The following is a 6,033-nucleotide window of genomic DNA, read 5'->3' on the forward strand; positions in this document are numbered from 1 at the left end:
TATAATGGTTCTCGAATTTTAGCATGTGTCAGAATCACCTGGAGGGCTTGTTGACATACAGAATGGCCTCAGCCCCAGAGGTTCTGATTCTGTAGATCTGGGGTGGGGTCCATGAGTTTTGTATTTCTAATAAATCCTAGTTAATGCTGATGCTGCCGGTCTTGGATCCACACTCTGAGAACCACAAATCTAGGTTCCAGACCAACAATTCTATGTTATGATCTCATTGAAATATGTGTAAAAGTTGCTACAGATGGACAGGTGGGTGGGATAACCTCTGAGGATTCTTCAAAACCCGTGAGTCTATGTTCCAGTACTATCCTGTAAACAGAATTTCCTTTCCACATGCCATTCAAGTTCTCAAGGAGAGCTATCAAGTTTCCCAAATTAGTTTCTCTAACTAAAGTCCCCAGTTCCATTAACTATTCTTCATGTGTCACAGATGGATTCCACTCATGGCCCCAGTTGCTTGCCTAGGGATTCTCTACAGATCGTTATCGTTGCTGTTAACACTTGGGACCTGGAGTTTGAAACATATTCCAGACGGAGTCTGCTGATTGTAGAGCAAATACAAGGAATATCCTCCCTTATTTTGTTCCCTAAGTGTTTATTAATTTCATTCAGTAGCTATATCATATTATTCGTCTCATTTTGAGGTTCTTATCCACTAAATGGCTTTTTTTTTTTTTTTAAAGATGACCGGTAAGGGGATCTTAACCCTTTGGCTTGGTGTTGTCAACACCACGCTCAGCCAGTGAGCAAACCGGCCATCCCTATATAGGATCTGAACCCGTGGCCTTGGTGTTATCAGCACCGCACTCTCCCGAGTGAGCCACGGGCCGGCCCTTTTTTGTGTTTCTTTCTTTCCCTCTTCTTTCTTCCTTCCTTTCCTTCCATCCTTCCTTTTTCACACTTCAAGACTTAATGCCCATATCTTCTCATTGTACAGTTGATTGCGGAAGGCGTCTAGGATTTAACTTTTGTCCTTGTTAACTTTCATTGTTTTAGCTGTAGCCTGCTGTATCTACCTGTTATGATTTTTTAATCTTAAATTTGTTGTTTGATATAATTATCGTGACTTGAAACTCTGTGACAGCTAAAGGTATGATCCATTCAATGCTACACCCCACAGATATGTGTGATCAATTATGTTTCAATAAATAAAAAAAATAATTAAATTTAATTTAAAAAATAAAAGAGAAACACAAATCTTAAAAAAAAGATATAATCAGCACAATACAAATTCATTCATTCATTCATTCATTCATTCATTCAATAGGTATTTATAAGTCCGACCATATTACGGTCTCTGCTCTGGTCTCAAGCATTAATAAAATATTGATCATTAATAAAATGTTGTCGAGGACAGAGCCTTGTGGCACCTGCTCCTAGAAATACATCAGCACTTTGGAGAATGTGGTTATTTTATCCATTATCACTTCACCTACATCTATTTTCACCTCGTTTCCCTGACTCTGTTTGGTTTAGAAATGTGGCTTCAGGCTCTTGGCATGTGCCTTGGCGAAATGAAATCCACACGGTCCGAGCATCCCACCTTTTTCTAAAGTAGTAGATTCACTGTTTCAGACACCATTGTGGGCTCTAACGTGGTCCTTAGAGCTAGGCGTGCATCTCAGCTTTGCACTTACGTCTGTGAACCCGTGAGAAGTCATTTCATTTCTCAGAGCCTCAGTCTTCTCATCTTTTGAGAGGGCGACAAAGCCAATCTTGCAAGGTTGTTATGAGGATTAGACATAATACATTTAAAGTGTCCGGTACATACAAGTTTTTGAACTTTCATATGAATAAACATTAAGAAAAGCAGGATTTCCAGGAGGAAAATTTCTATATAAAATCCTAGATAAAAATCCTATATAAATTCATGGAAAGCCCTAATTCAGAAATTTGCAAACAAGAGAAACACTATAGACAGAAATGATTATCAAATAATTTTTAAAAATATATTATTATAGTCTCCAACTCCAGTGAAATTACTTTTCTACTTAGTTAAAATATACAATATGGTCATAGTAGTTATTTCATTCATAATCTGTAGCAGAGTTTACTATCATTATTGTAATTAATATGCATTAGAAGATTTTCCCAAGGCTCGGAGAAAATAAGCAAATCTTTTCTCTGTGCTTCATATGTAAAATAAGGACTCTGTATAAGACTCTGGAAGGATTATATGCTATGTCATTTTTCTGATTATTCTAAAAGGAATGTAACAAGACACTAATCAAAGAATTTAAATATTTGCATCTGGTTTTTAAAAAGTAGAGAGAAACAAAAAACTGATAAATGTATCTGGAGAGGGATATCAGATGGGTGGGGGACATGTGAGTGGGGGAAGGAGACTGCTGTTTCGCTATGTAGCCTTTGTACCTTTTGAATTTTGCACCATGTGCATATATTACAGATTCAAAAAATAGTTAATCCTTTTTAAGTAGCAGGAAAAGAATTTCAATAACACTATCCTTTTCACTGAGAGCTTCTTTTTTTATAAAATCTCAAAGTCTTAAATACAAAGAAGCCAACTAAATTCTCAGAAAAGTCCTATTCAAGTCTGATAATACATATGAGTTAAACCGGTTAAATGAACCACATTAAAATTGATTTACTTCATAACACCATCTAAACTCTGCCTGCTGCGCATTCAAATGAAAGCTAAATTGTTTCTATAAAGGTGCCTGATCCATCGTAAAGACTTTACTGAGAACACCAAATTTTTAAACATGGACACTTAAAAATTATAATGAACACAACAGTAAGCTCAATTTAGAGATTAGAATATCTAAACCTATTTTTTCAAAATATTTTAGGTGACTGTATAACTTTTGTGACTGTATATTTGACTTTTGGAGACACAATTACAACATATGAACAATCAACCATTTATATAAACACCGACTGCCTATTTAAGGCAAATAAAACAAGAGTTTTCTAAATATGATTTTGCATGAGAGAGATATTAAAAATATCAATCATCTCTGAAGACTTCTTAGATCATTTAGTTTTATAATACAAAATGAGAGTCCTGCAGTCTACAATTTCATGCACACACTTATTTAGAAAATGTTGAAGTCTTGGGGCCGGCCCATGGCTCACTTGGGAGAGTGTGGTGCTGATAACACCAAGGCCACGGGTTCAGATCCCATATAGGGATGGCCGATTCGCTCACTGGCTGAGCGTGGTGCTGACAACACCAAGTCAAGGGTTAAGATCCCCTTACCGGTCATCTTTTAAAAAAAAAAAAAAGAAAGAAAATGTTGAAGTCTTGAGGTATTAGACGACGTCACTGTAATTCCCATCTTATCCCAGCAAGTGCTATGGAGTAGACCCTATAGATTATGTAGATGCAGAGATTGTATTTGGTGATTTGGGAAATGTCAGAAAAACGAAAGCCAATATCCTTGCCTTGAGGAGTCACTAAATATCTGAAGATACAATAACTGCTTAAGAAAATCCATAAGAACCCGCAAAGTGCCAGAACCAGAAATTTGAATTACATTCTGCAAGTATTTCTTATAAGTACATTGTACAGTAGAAGACTTGGATTATCAGTAGACACTCAATGGGAGATGACACCTAATTTATTGGTGCAATGGTCTTATCTTTCTTGCAAAGCTCCTGGCACAACAGTCAATTTAAGACCTTTTGCCTCCTTCCTCACCACCTTCGGCAGCCAAGATTTCCTAACCCCTGCTCTGAAACTGAAGAAACCATATCAATGTCTCCTAATATGACAGTCCAATGGCAGATAGCAGAGAAGACCATAGTTAAAGAGCCACTTGAGCAGGACTAGGTAGACCAAATATGTTATCTCTGTTGGCACTCAGGGAAAATTCAAAGTCAGAAGGTATAATCTCAGGCCACCCAGAAAAGCTCCATGGGCCCTTGATCCAGAATGCATCCAGTTGGTCTCCCAGAGAACATTGCAGGTATTCTGAAATCATCACAAGCGGTCTTAACCCAGACCCAGTTGGGTGCAGATGTGAGAGCCAAGGATTTCCCCTGTGCGTGTATGCAGAGCTGCTCCTTCATAAACTATGTCAAGACCAAGCACACAAAGACACACCTGCTAAAAGCTAACATTGTTAAACAATAACTAGGGATCACTCAGGAGGCTCCAGCAGATGTCTGAGGACTCCCAGGGGCAAAAGGCCCCAACTGAAAGGACTGGCAGTTGTTCAAATGCCACATTGGGTTATTGCAGCAACTCGCAGCCGCTCAAATTGAAACTGCCCAAGTCAAAGAGTTCCATGAACCAGTGCAGTGACCCTTTAACTAACATGTGTCTTCCAAACTCTTTGAAAAAATTTTTTTCTTTTCCAAGGCATGAAGAATCTTAGGATAATAAAAAATAACAGGAACTACCTTTGACTGGGTGCTGCCACTGCTTGTGCCAAACACTGTAAAAATGCACAATACGCTATATCATCTCAATATTTCATCCTAACAATCTGCAAGGAAGTATTATTGTCCTCATTTTACAAATGAAAAAGCCAAGACTCAGAGAGGTTAGGAAAATTGTCCAAGTTCACATAGCTAACAAACAGCAAAGATAGGATTTGAACTCAGGACTGATTGGTCTGAATACCCATGATCTTTGCTCTCAGTACACAGCTTTATAATTACATATAGGGTTACAACGTGCTCAGTAAGGCAAGAGTTTCTAGCAGCACAGGAAGTTTTTGAGGATTAACTGAAAAAACACATGTGGGTACACACGGCCTGTTAGTTGACATACAGTAAGAACTCAGTAAATGTTTATTTTTTTTGAAATCATTATCTTAACATTCTGGAACATGTACAGTGAAATAGGACAGGTACATAATGGTTTTCTATGGAGTTTTTAGTGGGTTCCAGAGACCACTATATATTTAAAAATAGCAGCACTCACATGGTTGCATTGTAAGTCAGTTGCCCAAATTAAAAATAGATTCTAAACATAGCAAGAGCAGAAATTCAATCTAAGGTACCAAGTCACAGACAGCAGTGACTGTGGTTAGAACAGAAAAAAATAAGAGCACACATAAACTGGTTATTCCTTTGAATAAAATTACCCACCTCCATTTTAGGTTTACTTTATCCTTTCCTTACAGCAGAATACACATATAAACATGCATACATGTATGCATGTATATATATGCATGTACATATATATGCAAATAGATAAACTAAGATGACATATTCCTATTTATCTGTAATAGTATCATTTACAAACCTATTAATTTTGAGGCTTTAGTACTTATTAAATACACTACAACAGTATTCAATTTCTTAAAATCTTTAGGTTAAAGAGAGAGGATTGTTAATGCTTAGAATATCTGGGGTGCAGATGCACACACATCTAGACTGGTAGATCATAGAAATGATGGGGGACCATCACTATATTCATAACTATTCCCTCTGTGCTCAGTAAATTTACAATGGGACTTAGAGAGAGAATGACAGATGGCTGTGTATTGTAACTTGGAGTAATGGCATGTCACATCAAACAACCTTTCCATAAAAACACAAATATAAAAGCAGATACATTTGAGGAATGAATTTTTTGGGTACCATATAAAAGATTAAAAAAAAAACCTTACAGTGATTGCTTTGGTAGCACGTATACTAAAACTGGAACAATATAGAGATTAGCACAGCCCCTGTGCACAGTGATGACATGTAAATTTATGAAGCATTCCATATTTTAAACAAACAAACAAACAAACAAACTTACAGAAGGACTTCCCACAAAATTGATTTATAAATTTAGGAGCAATACCTTTTTCCTTTAAAAAAAAAAAAAACGTTTAAAAGAGGTTTATTTATAAAACACTAGCAAAGCAGGAGAATTGGGATAAAAACATCAGGGAAAAACCTAATAGTGTAGGTTTTGGAGTCAGGCTACCCACATTTGGTCAATACAAATTGTGGGACTTTGGACAAGGAATCTCACATCTCTGGGCCATGTTTTCCTAAAATGTCAAATGGGATTAATCATAGTATACACTTCATAGAGTCACTGAGAGTGTTTAAGTCCCA

General features: G+C 36.8%; 1 non-coding gene across 1 annotated transcript; it reads left to right on the top strand.

Annotated features, from left to right (window-relative positions):
• Positions 1-5,595: 5,595 nt before the first annotated feature.
• LOC134366541 (U6 spliceosomal RNA) lies at positions 5,596-5,701 on the top strand. The gene has a single exon (XR_010022338.1). It is a non-coding gene; the product is annotated as a U6 spliceosomal RNA (small nuclear RNA).
• The last annotated feature ends 332 nt before the right edge of the window (positions 5,702-6,033 follow it).

The sequence above is a fragment of the Cynocephalus volans genome, chromosome 18 (genome assembly GCF_027409185.1).
Source record: "Cynocephalus volans isolate mCynVol1 chromosome 18, mCynVol1.pri, whole genome shotgun sequence".
NCBI lineage: Eukaryota > Metazoa > Chordata > Mammalia > Dermoptera > Cynocephalidae > Cynocephalus > Cynocephalus volans.